The following is a 17,012-nucleotide window of genomic DNA, read 5'->3' as shown; positions in this document are numbered from 1 at the left end:
AAACTTTTAAATTTGCATGCATGTGTATGATTATGTGTATGTATTTGTCTTAGAAGAAATGTTATATATTAAATCTTTCAAAAGAAGATGTGGACACATATCTTTTGCATATGGTTTTTATTGCCACTATATAAGTTAGTTGAAAAGAGTGATGATATGTGAAAGAGTGACAGAGAAATCAAGATAAAATATAAAAAGTGGTGGGAATGGCTTGATAACATGGCATTAAGAAATGCTACTTATTACTTAGGTATTCCAGAGAGAAAAAAAAGAGGACAATAGTGAATCAAACTCCACTACTAATGATATTATTTATTATATAGATTTGATGTATTTGGTGAGGCACCCAACAGACTGCAAAACAACTGTACAGTAAAACTTATTTTGCTTACTATACTGCTAGGTAAATTAAGTTAAACATCATATCAGACTTTTCTGGGAGGATATCTGTGTACAACAACTTAAAAGGATGTACTTGATCTAGAGATCCCATCCAAATGAGAGTATCTGAAAAGAAAGTGTGCAGTGTAGTCCAAGTTGCAGCAGCACAAATACCATCAGTGGAAGAGTTTTTAAAGTATGATGTAGAAGTAGCAATGGATCTTGAAGAATGTGCCTTGGGTTTACATGGCAATGATTTGTTTTTAAATTAATATATGAAAGTAATGCAGTTGGACAGCCATCTGAACAATGTAACTTTGAAGGCTTTTTGACCCAGGAAATGAAAAAGAAAAGGTTCTCTTTCCTGATAGGGTTGCTATAATGTAAGAAAAAGCATAACTGCCTATGAGCATCCAATGAGTGTAATAAATATTCTCTGTTAATAGAATACTGGGGGAAAAAAGATTCTGAGATGGACAGTCTGCTTTAGTGTGGATTCTGAAGCCACTTTTAGCAAATATGAATGGTTGATTCAGAGGAAAACTCCTATCCTTGTGGAAGACTAAGTAAGGTGATTTGGAGGAAAGTGTGTGCAATTCAGAAATTCATCCAGCTGAGGTAATGACTACTAGAAGACAGGTCTTGTAGGTGAGGCACTTCAAGTCATCGGAAGAGGCTGATTCACAAGGAGATCAAGTCAACACGTCCAGTACAAAAAATCCAAAAGAGGTATACTGTCTTTGTAGGAGGTCGCAGAAGGAAGGTTCCTTTAAGAAAGGATTTGCACACCTTTTGTGAGATCATCATTGGAAAACTGAAATCTTGGTGGAAATTAGAAATCACTACCAAATGAACTTTGATGGTGGAGTAATGGAAATCTAAAACAAAGATAGCTGACCAGAACTTTGAGACTGCCCAGACTAGTAATATCTTCCATTTACTTTTATCAAGTTTACAATTTGTTGATTTCTACAAGGTAAGAAGAATATCGACCACTCTGGGAGGGTAGAATGGGTCCATGGTTACTAATGGAACTGAAAAAAAAACATATGGTTAGTCTGAGGGAAAGGATGTCCAGGTGAGACTTGACAGATAAGTTAGATAAAAGATACAGCTTGGGATCTTGGAACCAAGGCTTTTTCTTGAGATGAGATTGTAGCATGGAGAACCAAATCTGCATGGGCCAAAGGGGGACTAGGTGTATGACTGAGGCTATGTACAGGGATGTTTTTTTTTGCAAAAATGCTTTCATTAGTGATAAAGGGGAAAGGTATAAAGAGACCCAAATGGCCACTCATAGACTCTGTGGAAGAATCAAGGCAAAATAGCCGCTGCACTTGGTCTTGGTCAGAGCTGTAAAAAGGTTGCATCAAGGCTAACCCCAGAGGTGAAAAATCACTCATGCTACTAACAGACTGACTCATGAGGCATCAGAATACACCTGCTGAGCCTTTTCTCCTGTTAGGTGCTTTGTCATGGAATGTTCATTGCTACAAGAAAGCACTACAAACACTTCAACCATTGCCACACCATCATAGCCTTTCAGTACAGGGGTTAGAAATGGGTTCCTCCTTGACTACTGATTCATCATACTTCTGATGCATTGTCCATCTGGATAAAAATCACATCCTGGGGAAGGAAGTCTTAAAGGGCCTGTAACATGAGGAGGACCACCCTCATCTACAGGATATTGATGAGAAGATTAGCCTCCTGCAGAACCCACGTACCTTGGACCATTCTTCCCTTGAACTGCCCCTCCCCAAGCATCTGGTACTATGGACTTTGAAAGGGGAGAATGAAGAGTTTTCCTGCTAGAAAAGTAGCAGACTGAATCCAGTTGAATGGGTTCATTCATTGCATCTACTAACTGGAACCATAATATGCTCAACAGCATTCTCATGTACAGCCTTGCTTGAGGACTAGCTGGACTGAGGCTAACATTAAGCTAACATTTCAGTACAACAAATGCAGGGGGGAATAGTTGTAAGCAGAAATTAGGAAATCTTGGCCCTTAGTGTTGAATATTTTTCCTCTGGAAGTTTAACAATCTTCGATTTCACATTCAGATGGCACCCTATAAATATTAGACTTTGTGATGGCTTTAACTGTGACTTTGCATTATTTACAAAGATATCTAAGGAGACACAAGTCAAACAAATAATCCATGTCTGATATGAGACACTACCTTGCTGTGGCAGCTAGAAGCCAATCATCTAGATATGGGAATATCCAAATCCCTCTCAACCTTAGGTGGGCTGCAGTGACTAATCTGCACTTGATGAAAATCTGGGGTTGGGGTTGGGGTTGGGGTGGGGAGGTGTACTGAGACTGAATGACATTATCCAAAATTGGTAGTGACTAGTTCCCAGGCAGAAGAGGCAATACCTTATCAACACTTTGTCAAGTTTTATACTGAAGGCAAACATCTGGAAGACTTACTGTGCACATCCAGTCACCAAATTTGGAGTCGACTCTGGACACTCCCTGGCCTGGTGGGATCTCTTGGATGGCACATTTCTGATGGAGTAGAATATTCTTCTTTGCTGCTGTCATTTTCTGTCAGGGTGGTACATCTATAAGGGGAAGGAATTAAGATTTTAAATATCTTGAAAAGGGAATTATGAAGCCTTTTGGCATTATGCTGCTCATCTAGTTGTTTCATGTGATGGCCATTCAGACTGGAGCAGTTGGTGATGTCTTCATGGATCCTGAGGTTGCTTCTTGGTGAAAGGGCCTAAGAATCTTAGTCAAAATGAGACCATATTTTAGCCACCTTCTTAGCTTAAATGGAAAGTATGGATTTTTTACTAGAAGTCCAAGTATTACGTGATTTCCAGATATATTGTTGTAATGAAGCCATCATTTGCAGCCATTTTCATAGCTTACTTGAAAGTCCAGGGTTTGAATCCTACACAGTAGGCAAAAGGCTGAGCCTGACAAAAGTCCTTGTGGATCACTGTTTCATCCCAGTTAACAAATATACATAAAAAGTTCACATATTACCTGATTGGCAGATGATGTTTTGCTAGACGTTACGATTTCCTCCCACATATCAAAGAAAGGTGACTTAGGGAGCCTACAAGTGTGTGTGTGTGTGTGTGTGTGTGTGTGTGTGTGTGTGTGTGTGTGTGTGTGTGTGTGTGTGTGTGTGTGTGTCTGTGTGTGTGTGTGTGTCTGTGTGTGTGTGTGTGTGTGTGAGTGTACAGACTAGCATTCTATCCAGGACTGCTTTCTCTGCTTAGTGCCAATTGACTGCAAGGATAGGGTCTGCCTCACCAATACCCAGGTGTAGGAGAATAAATAAATGAACAAAGGAATAAATAAGTAGGCCTGCCTCACCAATACCCAGGTGTAGGAGAATAAATGAATGAATGAAAGAATAAATAAGTAACACTGCTGCAAGTCTTAATTTACATACAGAAGAAATGAAACAAGCAACATGGCAAGTTCTGTCTGTAATGACATTATTAAGAAACCACAAGTTGATTCATAAAAAGGATCAGCCTGAAGACTACTAAAGGTAGAAGTACTTTAGTTCAATGATAAGAAACAGAACATGTAATATCAGAATGTTTGTTTGTCTTTCGTCTTTTCCCGGTAAGGGGTCGCCACAGCGGAACTCCGGTCCACTAATGATTGGCAGTAGATTTTTACGAAATGCCGAGGTGCCAGCTCGATGCCCAACCTTCAACGAAGGCACGCCCATTTACGCACTCATGTCTTTCGAATGCTACCCAACCACGGGGAGGACATGCAGACTCCACACAGAAGGCACTTTCAAGCCAAGCCGAGAATCGAATGGGACAACTTCTTGCTGTGAGGTAACAACACTACCGCCGTACCACCGTGGCAGATAACATGTAATATTAGAATATTAGCATAAAAAGTAATGTTTCCTTAAGTGCTCTATGCCTTTTTCAGAGTGGAGGCATACCTTTCAATTGTACAGATTTTGGAGGAACATCCTTGATCTGTTCTACAACATCTGCTTCATTCCTGATAATACTGGAAATTATTTGGGGAATTCTATGTTAATAGGACCAGCATTTGAAATATGTGCCTAACTTGTGGCAATTACTATAGTTCGTTTTTGTTTTATCCTTACCTTTGTTGGTGGCAGATCAAAGGGATGTGTTGAAGACATGTACCAAGTACGTCAAAGGCACCATATGGTGAATCACTGCACAAACAGCGACATATATCTAGTTATTGCAACATTTTAAATATCATACTATAAGTAGGGATATGTCACAGGAAGACATTCTGGAACTTTCTGTAGAATGCCTACAGGAAACAGAGAGCAAAGAATGTGCCTCAGTTTAGAAGAAAATGATCTGAGGGAAGAGTTGCTTGACTTAATAGAGATGGATAGACATATTAAAATTGATGAAAGAAATAGATTTCAGAAAGTAAATAAGACCCGAATTGTTAGCAGTCTGATAAAACAGATGAACACAGTAACCATGATATAACAGAAGTAAATAGCATATATTACTGTGCAGTTAAATTACTTACCTCAAAAATACAGAGCAATAAGGGGGAAGGAAAGGAAGAAATAAAATGCCATCATGGAAGCACTGAATAGAGAAAACTATAAAACAAGACGTGTCTTGTTTTATAAGAATATAGAAGAGGGAACTGATCAACAAAAATACTTAGGAAGACAGACATGATAAATGCAACATAAAGACAACTTCCGCGGTGGTGCAGCGGCAGCGTTGTTACCTCACAGCAAGAGGTTCTCCCGTTTGATTCTCAGCTGGAGTGCGGGGAGTGCCTTCTGTGTGGAGTCTGCATGTCCTCCCCATGGTTGGACGGGCGTTCAAAAGACATGTATAAATGGGCGTGCCTTCGTTGAAGGTTGAACGTCGAGCTGGCACCTCGGCGTTCGTGAAAATCTACTGCCAATCATTAGCAGACCGTTCCACTGTGACGACCCCTAACCGGGAAAAAGCCGAAAGACAACAACAACAACAGTATCAGAAAAGACCAGGATCTATCATACATTATTGCAAATAATAAACTAAAGATATCAACACAGACGGAAAACTAAGAACATTTGCAGATAAATATAAAGGAAAAGTACAAAATAAGCAATTCACTGATGACCTAAGGATGTTTTATATAGAACTGGGAAACAAAGCAAAAGGAATAGAAACACCATTAAATAAGAAATGGACACATTTTGGAAAATATTTATGAAGATCCTGTACCACATAACAAATATGATGAATAGATAGCAACATTAAAAGAAACAATAAAGTTCAAAGGTACAGGATATGAAATGGGATGAAGTAATGGCCAGAGAAAGTGAAACAAAGTTAAGAAAAGCTCCTAAATGGAAAACCCCAGGCACATGGGGGTCTATGTTAAAACAACAAAAAGTGTACATATCAAACATTCGATGAGCGAAAATGCATATAATCGAAATTGCTATTGTGGAGGGCAGCTCCCCCCACCCCCCTTAAAAATATATTCCAACTCTGAGATCACACTACAGTGAGGAAAGGGCAAATTTTCTGATCTTCACTGTACCGCGATCTCATAATATCAATGTCGCTTACCTGTGTTTTCGCTCATCTGAGCATTCGATATTTACACTTTTTGTTGTTTTAACATTGACCCAGCCCAGGTGCAGTACCTAACTTCCGGCTGAAAGTATTAATATCTTTACACACAGATTTAGCCTTGAGTAAGGATTACTTATATGTGCATGCCAACGAGACACCAACTTGGTTAACGACAGGAAAAAATTATACTCCTCCTTTAGAGTGAACCTGTAAGCCATTCTAAAAACTATAGACTGATAACTTGCCTCCTGATGATATACAAACTATATACTGGAACTAATGCAGACAGAGTTTATAATCATTTAGGAGACAACTGAATCATGGCACTAGGACAAAAGGGTAACAAATGAAAATCATATGGACGAGAGGATAATTTGTAATTTGCTGCTAAATAAGCCATAATGGAGATTTGACAAAAAAAAAAGGGGGGGGGGACTAAGTATGCCATGGATAGATTACAAAAAAGCATTTAACATCATCCCGCTTTTATGGATAAAGGGGTGCTTATATATGTATATACATATATATATATATATATATATATATATATATATATATATATATATATATATATATATATATATATATATATATATATATATATATATATATATATATATATATATATATACATACATATATATACATATATATATATATATATATATATATATATATATATAAGATACATCCTGCATTGGTCAATTACATTAATGTGACCATGAAACAGTGGCAAACTACTTTGCAATGTAGCCACGACACAGGGCAAATTATTATCCCAGGGATAAAATTCCAAAGAATGATATTGCAGTGTGATTATTTGTCACCTCTGTTGTTTTGTCATGCCATTAACCCAGTAAGCTAAGGATAATCAAAAGGCATTCTTTATCTACATCAAAAATCTGAAAGAGAATGCCCAGCTATGTGCTGAACTGGTAGTGGATGGTGCCACTCACACTATACTGCATAAACTTTACCCCCTTGTTTCCACCAGCCACATCTTAAAGCATATGTGACACCATTCTTCAACTTATTATCTCTAGAAAACAGGTCATATCTGTGGTCTCCAAGCCCAAAAACAAGGTTTCAGTGGGACCAGATAACATTCCAGGTTGCTTACTAAACAAACTAAAACAGGACCCAGTGGATCTACTTGGTGCCCTCTTTAACCACAGCCTGAGAACTGGTTATGTTCCAGCAGACTGGAGAACAGGAACTATAATCCCCTTGCACAAAGGTGGGCCATCAAACGACCCTGGGAACTCTAAACCCATAAGTCTAACCAACCTCATCTTTCAGGCCATGGAAAGAATCATCATGGACCTTATCAACAAGGACATAGGCAACCTTCAAACTCTATACCCAACCCAGTTTGGCTTCATTACAGGTAGATCATGCTTGTTAAACCTGGTAGACTTCTTTGAGAAAGTCACCAAAGCCCTAGATGAGGGAAAGACAGTGCATACCACTTACCTTGACTTAGCCAAGGCCTTTGATACAATCCCCCACTCAGGTATTATTGAGAACCTCTCCTGGGTATTTACCCTTACGTCACTAGATGGGTAGAAAATTGGATCACCAACAGACCACATACTGTCAAAGTTGGTGACCACCTCTAGCAGTAGACCAGTCACCAGTAGCATATCACAAGGATCTGTGCTGGGCCCTTTACTGTTTGGAATCTGTTACTTGTAAGTACCAAGTTCACTGATAATTGCAAATTGTGTGCGATCAATGAGTCCCCCAAAGATGTTAGCATACTACAAAAGGGGCTAATGCAGACAAATGATTTGTGTCAAAGCCACGGATTAAAACTAAATGCAAAAAATGCATTATTATTATTTTTGGAAAAGTGGAATTCCCTGCTAATTACAATACTGACAGCACCCACCCTAAGTTCAAACCCAGTGGTATGAGATTTGGGTACACAGGTTGATAGCAATCTGAACCCTGACCACCAAGTCTCCACAGTGGTGAGGAAAACCTTCTATGTTACACATCTCATAAGTAGGGATATCTCATCCAGGACTAAGGATGTTATAACTTCACTGTACTTGGCCTTTATCAGGCCATTAATTGAGTACAATGCTTTCTTTTGCATGTAATTCACCAGACACCTGCAAAAGCTGGACAGACCCAAGAGGTTCATCAAGAAAATACAGGGCTTCCAAACCATGACTTATGTGGAAAGACTGAAAGCTAATTCACTGTACTATGTATCCTATAGGCTGCTGAAAGATGAGTTGAGCCTGGCCCACATTGCAGTATCTGACCCTGCTCTAATGGAAATGCTGCACATCCGCAAATCAAATGGCACAAGAAACACTTTCACTATGGATCTTAACATACCCTGTGACATAAACAGAACATGATGGAGATATAGATATATCTTCCAGAGACTGCTAGTCCTCTAGAATAAACTCCCATTTCACATGAAGTAAAGCTCCTACCTGACCCTCTTTAACTGTAACCCTGATAAATGGATGGGAGACTTGCAAATTCACCCTGGGGGGGTGGCATCCATGTCCCTCATGGACAGGGGTAGTCTGTGTTGACCAGAGACTTGCTCTGTGAATATCACCCATCTAACCAAGGACAACTGGGGAAACTTGAGATTAACATGGCTAGGTTTGTAAGGGCTCTAGGGACATTAACCTAGTAACCTCCTATGAACTTAACAGATTAGGTGTTGGTTACAATTTGGATCTTAGAAATCAAACTTCCTTAAACATTTCTCATCTACTTTTGTGGATAACTTAAAACTGTATATTTTATCAAATGAGGAGTGGAAAGCACAACTCTGAGAGATTAAAACATTCTTAGATGATATAAGAATGACATTTGGTCTTGATAAATGTGCAAAATTAAGGTTTAAAGCAGGAAAGTTACCAAGAAAATATCACTCTAGGAGAGTTGGAAGGAGTGCATAAGTGTTTGAGAAATGATGAAGGATCAGCAATAAAACATGAACAAATGTGAATAAAACTTAGTAATACTTCAGAAGACTAAAATGAATGTTGAAAACAGCCTTAACATCTAGGAATAAAGTCCAAGCTATAAACCAATTTGCTCTTCCTGTTTTAACTTGCAGTTTTGGTGTGACTGACTGGCCCTATATCCTAAACCAAGATTATATATTCTACGCTCTGAAGGAGGCATGGATCTCCTTGAAACTGAATACATGTAGAGATCTACAGTTGTGGGACCACATACATATCTGCTGACCTCATCAGATCCAAACATAGTGAAAGTTTTAAAACATAAGGACAGGAAGTCTAAAAGGACCTCTCTGCTTAGTTTAGCAGAAGCATTCAGGTGGCAAGCTGGAATGGAAATCAAACTAGAAGCAGACAAAAACAAGACAGCAACTGAATGTGTTAAAAATCAAAAGAAAGAATATAAGGAAAAGGATCAGATGAGAAGGAAAGATTAATGTGGAAAAGCCAAAAATATAGTGGCAAGACAGATCTCCGGAAACAACACTGTGTTTATCAGGATTTGACACAGGAATGGTTAAAGAGAGGTAAGTTGAAACCAAAGGATAAAAGGTTAATAAAGACAGTCCAGGATAGTGGACTATGTACACATTGCTTTACAAAGTCCATTGAAGATGTAGGAGAAACAGACAAATGCAGACTGAAAAGAATGATAAGAAAAGTCACACACCTTGTTGCTGGGTATGATACACTTATGGCAGGGGGCCTGTACACTGAAAGGCACAATAATGTGGCAAGATTGCTGCATTGGGGATTGAGCAAACACTGTAATATAGAAGTAGCTGAGAAGAATTGGAAACATGAACCACAAAGCATTACAGAGAATGATGAAGTGTGCATCACATGGGATTACCCATTGCCAACAACACAAAAAACAGATGCAAGAAAACCAGATATAATAGCCCATAAAAAAAAGACAAATGTAGCACTGATTATTGAAATTGCCATGCCAAGTGATTACAGTGTTTCATGTACAGAGAGAGACACGTCATAAAATGTTCAGATTTACAGGCAAAAATTAGAACAATGTGGAAGAAAGATACCCAGACAGTTCCAATAGCAGTAGGAGCAATGGGTCTAATAAAAAAAAAAAAAAAAAAAATCAACAGTCATATTTAGATATGATATCAATACATGTAAGTCCGCATAACTTGCAGAAGGAATAATTTCAAGGCACATTGCAGGTGTTGTGAAGAGCACTTTTGGCTAACATCAAAGATTGAAATAATACTAATTTCACAAACTTTAATTATACCCTGACTTAGGAACAGGGCCGATTCCTGTTAGTGTATTAGAAACCCAAAAGATTTTGAGAAATTAAACTGAGACAAACCTGAGATCCTTCTACTCCTCAACTATGGTTATAACCTTTGTAATAAACACAGATCATGATACAATTGATTTTAACTTAAAAGTAAAATCAATCTCACGCCTAAATAAATCCTTCTAGACTTTGTATTTAGAATTGATGATGCAATAAATAATATACTTATGAGTCAGACTAGGATGCTTCCCCCAGTCACCCAAATAAATCTGCTCAGGATGCAATCAGTGAGCTCTCTGATATTAAATCTCACATGACATCAATATACAGGTAAATGTGACAGAAACAGTTTTGGTAGAATAACACAATAAAATACATAACAGAAAAAAATAAGTGCTACTTGGCTTTTAAAAATTACACCAGTCATAAAAAATTAGTCTTAATTACTTAAAGTACAGACATTGCTTACTTAACAAATCTTCTTCTTCGTTCGGCTTTTCCCGGCTAGGGGTCACCACAGTGGATCACCTGTCTGCTCATGATTGGCAGTGGAGTTTTATGGTGTTGAGTTGCCAGCCCGGTGCCCAACCTTCCACAGAAGGCACACACACACACTAATTTAGGGCTAATTTAGAGTGTCCAATCCACCTACATCATGTCTTTGGGATGTGGGAGGAAACTGGAGCACCCAGAAGAAAACCCACATGACCACAGGGAGGACATGCAGACTCCGCACAGAAGGCACCCCAGCCAAGGATCGAACCAGGGAACCTCTTGCTGTGAGGTGACACTGCTAACCACTGCACCACTGTGGCCGCCCTACTTAACAAATCTCCCATCTCTAACTATAAATTTAGCTCGATTTCAAATGTTGAAATCAATACTGATATAGTCTTTAATTATATCAGTAGGTATGGATGTAGATAAGAGGACATTTAGGAGTGATGTTTATAGGAAGAAAACTTTTACCAATAATTATTTACACTTTGAAAGCTTCCACCCAAAATATATGAAAATTAATGTATTTAAAGGTTAAGTAACCAGACTCAGTGATGACCAACAGTATAAAGTGGAAGTTGAAGCACTCAAACAGCTTTTTCTTTGTAGGGGTTATTCTATTGAAATTCTTAATGATGTGATTTAATATGTGGGGAATCATAAGAATGACAAGTACCCTTCTATTCTTACAGCTGGATTTCAGAAAAAGAACCTCTCTTAGAATATGATACAAAATGAGAAATTTAAACATGCATTTCCAGTACCCATGAGTGTTGATGGACCCAATATTAAAAGAATTGTACAACAAAACTGGAAAATTATTTTAGATACAGAGACAAAATGATCAGTTTTAATAATTGGCTTAATTTCTGGTGTCATTCTAAGGGGATCCAATGTCTGTCTGCCTGGAATGACATGCTTGACAAGCCACGCTGCTTCGCAAGGGACGGCTTGCACCTGTCACCCCTGGGTTTCCGGTTATTGGCAAAGGCTCTTGCCACCCCCATAGTGCCGTTTTTAGACAAGGCTCAAATTCTAAACCCACCGCCCTAGAAAACAATAATGGAAAAAACTAAGGGTAATGCTGCTCAATGCCAGAAGTCTAAATCTCAAGATGCATGCCCTCGAAGCCCTCCTCAGTATGGAGAACATCGATGTCTGTGCTGTGACTGAAACCTGGTTCAAGGCTCCCGAGAGCACCCCGGCACTATCCGGTTTTACCTCATATCATGCGTTCCGGCCCCAAAACCCGGACCGTACCACAAAAGGAGGGGGTGTATCCATATTCATCAAGGATACCCACACCTCCAGGCTGGTGGCAACTCACGAAGCATCAGAGACCATTCAGGTGCAATTAACCATAGGCAAAACTGCTCTACAGTTTGTACCATGTTACAGGCCACCCTCTCAAACTCAGGAACCCCACACAGCCTTCCTGAAGACACTGGAGAGTATAAATGTCTCTCCAAACACCATCATATTGGGTGACTTCAACTACCCAAACATAGACTGGGAACATTACTCAAGCCCCAATACCCTAGCCCAAAGGTTCCTGGAGTTCATAAACTCAAATGCTATGGAACAACTTGTCACCATTCCCACAAGAGGTGAAAATATACTAGACCTGATCATCACAAACATGGGGACAAAATGCTCCACACCGAAGTATATCCCTCATTGGTGAGATCAGACCATAAACTAATCTCACTGGAGATCCACATCCTGCCCCCACCCCCAACAAAAAGGACCACAGTGAAGAACTTCTCAAAAGCCAACTTCACACTTCTTAAGACTGGTGTGGTATCCTTCAAGGCCCCTGAGCCATTGGAAACCACAACCCACGCTGCTGAATCCCTTACAAATGCTTTCTACGAGCACCTCCAGGATTGCATGGATCAAGCAATCCCAAATAAAATCAAGACCCTTTCCACCAAAGGCAAGCGCCCGATCTGGTGGACCCCAGCCATAAACAAACTTTACAACAAGAGGAGAAAGCTACTACAAGATAGAGCAAAATCCCTAAAAGGGAAGACATCTCTCATCAATACTAGTAAAAAACTACGATCACTCATAAAATCATCCAAGGCCAACTTTGAGAGAAAAATCGCCAAGGACTCAAAAGATAATCATAAGGCCTTCTTTAGCTATGTTAGAAATCTGGGTGGAAACTCCCAGATATGCTCAGAATTAGTCCAAAATGATACAAAAATCACTGAACCCACAGACACTGCAAACATACTGGCAGACAGGTTCAGTGAAAATTTCTCCCCCCCTCCCCCAAAAGGAGAAATATCTATCCCAGCAGAGTGTAGCCTCCCAATCATCTCAAATGCCCAGGTGAGAGCTGCTCTCTTTAAAGCTAAAAACACAGCATCAATGGGACCGGATGGTGTCCCCGGCTGTGTGCTACACGAACACAATGAGGAACTAAACCCACACATAAGGCTGCTGTTTAATCTTAGCCTTACCACAGGATACGTACCCAAAGAGTGGCGTACGGCAACTGTGGTCCCACTCCACAAAGGCGGTGCTTCTACAGACCCTGGTAATTACCGCCCCATAAGCTTAACAAGCCTGGTCTGCAAAGCTATGGAGAGGATCATAATGGAACTCATAAATAAAGACATAGGAGACCTACAGACATTGGATCCTACCCAATTCGGCTTTGTCAAGGGCAGATCATGCCTCTTGAACTTGGTCGACTTTTGAAACAGTCACCAAGGCCATTGATGAGGGTAAGGCAGTTCACACAGCCTACCTTGACCTTGCAAAAGCTTTCGACACAATACCCCACTCGGGTATCATAGAAAAGCTCACCAGCTTAAATGTAAACCCATATGTCACAAGATGGGTTGCAAACTGGCTCAAGGACAGAACCCACAGGGTTAGAGTTGCTGGTGCCATGTCAGACTCCAAGCTGGTCACAAGCGGTGTCCCGCAGGGCTCAGTCCTGGGCCCCCTCTTGTTCAGCATCTACTTTTCAGAAGTGCAGGCAAACATAGGAGGATTGTGGCTGACAAAGTTTGCAGATGACTGCAAACTGGGCGCCATAGTTGAAAATCCATCAGACACACATATCCTTCAGAGAGGCCTCATAGAAACGGATAACTGGTGCCAGAGCCATGGCCTTAAGCTAAACGCCAAAAAATGTATAGTCATACCCTTTGGTAAAAACAAGGTAACCCCAAGTTACCACATAGGTGGCAATCCATTAAGCACAGAAGAGGTTATCAGGGACCTGGGGACCCAAGTTGACAGTAACCTTTCTTTTGACACTCACATTGCCAAAGTGGTTAGGAGGACCTTCTACATTGCCCACCTGATTATGAAGGGATTCACATCCAGATCAAGGGAGGTCATTGTTCCATGTACTCTTCACTTATCAGACCAATGATTGAGTACAATGCCCCATTTGGAATGTATCTTACCCGACACCTGCAGCAATTGGAAAGACCCCAAAAGTTCCTCACCAAAATGATAAAGGGGCTCAAAAATATGCCATATGCTGCCCGACTGAAGAAACTCCAGCTCTATTCAGTCGCATACCGTCTGCTCAGAGGTGACCTGTGCCTGACATACAAGGCCATGTCCAACCCGGAATTAATGGACATGCTCCACCTCAAAAAATCCAAATCCACCAGAGCCACAAGAGCAAGAGACTTAAACCTCAACACGGATATAAATTGGACGTGCTGGAGGGACAGATTCATCACCCAGAGACTCCCTATGCTGTGGAACAGAATCCCGGTCCATGTGAGACAGAGCACCTCGCTGGCTCTGTTCAAGAGGAATCTTGACCAGTGGATGGGAGATCGTAGGTTTACCCCGGGGATCATCTCTATATCACTGCTGGACAGAGGCACGGCAAACTAATGGGTATAGTATTCTTCAACCTAACGGGTGGTGAAAGCCACACAACTCTGGCTAGGCTTATAAATGCCCTAGGGCAGATAGCCTAGTATGAACCTATGAACCTATGAACCTATAATGAGGAATTGAGTAAAATTTTAGGGACTCAACCAAATTTTATAAATAAAAAAAGTAAAATTTTAAAAGAGATTTTGGAAGGTGGACATAAATGTGAAGATCATGATGGAGTAATTACTCAGTTAGGTACTTTTACTTGCACAAATTGCAATCAATGTAGGTATATGATGGGTGTACACAGTCATTATTTTAAGCATTTAAAATATACTTTAACAGCCAGAGGTAGGTTTAATTGCCAAAGTGAGGGTTTAGTATACCTTGCAGTGTGTTCCAATTGTGAAAATTTCTATACAGGAAAGACTATTAGAAAGTTGAAATATAGGGTTAGGGAACACCTTCTTGCTATTAAGAAAAAAATATATGAATAATGCATTAGCAAAGCATTCTCTGAACTGTGAAAATTTTAGAAAGCTTACTTTTTTGTAGTAGAAAAAGTTAATACAGATAAATTTGTAGGTTCATTTAACAATTTTTTAGAGAAGATAGAGTTGAAATGGCAGATTTTTTTAAGAGCTGACATAATACCCGGTATTAATGATAAGGTTTCGGTTAAAAGCTATCTGAATTATGTCAACTTTTGACATAAAGATGAAACAATTGTGTGTCATGTTTTAAAGTCTTGTTTCAAGTTCATAGTATATTTTATATCTTATGTTTTGAAAGTTTATTGGTTATTTAATAACTATGCCTTTAAGGTTTAATTATTGTGGGAAGTGATGTTGGGATGTTCTTGATATAAAAGGAAATGATGTCAGTAGTATATTGCATGATTCTGAAGAAGTTCTGTAATAAACTGGACAAAAGCGCTAAATTTATTCGGGCTCCAGTGTGTGGTTTATTTCTAATATTGATATAGTCTTTAATTATATCAGATAAATAAAAGGGAAATGCAAATGTAATAAGTTATCAATGAACAAGTCTTCCTTACAAAAGGCATGAAAAACACAGAAACTTTTTTTTGCAAAATTTACAATATGCAAAAACACATGTCAGACTTATCTAGACAACAAGGGAGCTAAGTATATAAGCACAAATGTGGTAACTGCTGTAATGGTTAAAATTAAAAACAAAAGTTCTAGGAGACCTGGCAGCATATGTGGTTTCTGTACCAAGTGAAGGAAAACCTAATTAAACCCCTTTCAGTTGTTGTTCAGTTGTGGTAAACAAATTGTTAATATATGGGCACATCCTGCATATCTATATGTATAACAGGCTATAATGTTACCAGTCCAAAATGAGCAGGTAGAGAACACATCAGACTCACAGCTAGACAGTTTCAGACACATTAACCTAAATAGCTTTCTATGTACAATCATGGAGAGCCATAATGAAAATAATCCAAAATGACAGTAAGGACTAGCTTCTGTCAAAGGATTATAATGTGTTAGATTTTGCATTTAGTATTAGTGCTAAGATTAAGGTTAGGATGTGCAGGGAGAATGAAGCCCTGTAAGGGTCAAGCTGTAGTGTTGACAATTGTATCTGCAGATTTGTGTGTTTACAATATTGGTTGTCTAATTAAGTGATGATAAGTTTAAAAAAAAACTAGTCTAAATCCCACACATGACAAACTTTAAACATAAAGTTGAGTAAAGACTGCATGTGATGGTGGATATGGTACAGGACATCATCCAGATATACTCACAGTAAGCAGCTCTGCATTGCAGCTTCCACTCCTCAAACAATTTGACAGTATGAAAGACAACCAAGGAATTAGTGCACTGCTTAAAGATTTCAAATAAAATTGTCAACACAAGGAGAGACACGTTAAAAGAGATAATATTGGAGATGTAGACCCTTTGTTAATTTATTTAATCACTGATTACCTACTTAATCAAATTCAGGGTTGCAAGGATGTTGGAGACTGTCATAGACCATTCTTCATAAAAAAATGGAACTGAGATAAGACCACCAGAAATTCCAATTTATAAAAATCATAAATCATAATTTCATGATGACACTCTCATGTGAGTCCAGTTGTAACTGCTTCAAGAAAAAAAACTAAGAAAGGAGCTCAGTGGGTCCTAGATGATGCAATTTCCCCCTTTCTCTGTTTCTTTTAGTAATAACATAAGCATAGTATTACCTCAATAGGCCGCGATTAACATTCTAAATAACAATTTTTATTTTTTAGCTGTCTTTGTTCTGCAGTGACTTTGACAGTGATAGAACTGTTGCTACTCAAGAAAATAAAAAGAAATTTAATCACAAGCAAAAACAAATGCAAAGATGACACCAAAATGATGTCTTATGGGCAACTTCTCACACATTCTTATCTTTCAGGAGAAATAAAGAAATGGATGAAGATTTACAACT

General features: G+C 39.1%; 1 protein-coding gene across 3 annotated transcripts in view; it reads right to left on the bottom strand.

Moving 5' to 3' along the window:
- IQCH (IQ motif containing H) overlaps positions 1-17,012 on the bottom strand; it is a 4,045,691-nt gene that overhangs the window by 728,888 nt on the left and 3,299,791 nt on the right. The gene's annotated exons all lie outside the window — the stretch shown is intronic.

This window comes from Protopterus annectens, chromosome 7.part0 (assembly GCF_019279795.1).
Source record: "Protopterus annectens isolate FY-2018-M chromosome 7.part0, PAN1.0, whole genome shotgun sequence".
Classification (NCBI taxonomy): domain Eukaryota; kingdom Metazoa; phylum Chordata; order Ceratodontiformes; family Protopteridae; genus Protopterus; species Protopterus annectens.
The sequence above is the reverse complement of the archived record's forward strand: the minus strand, read 5'-3'. Positions and strand labels throughout refer to the sequence as shown.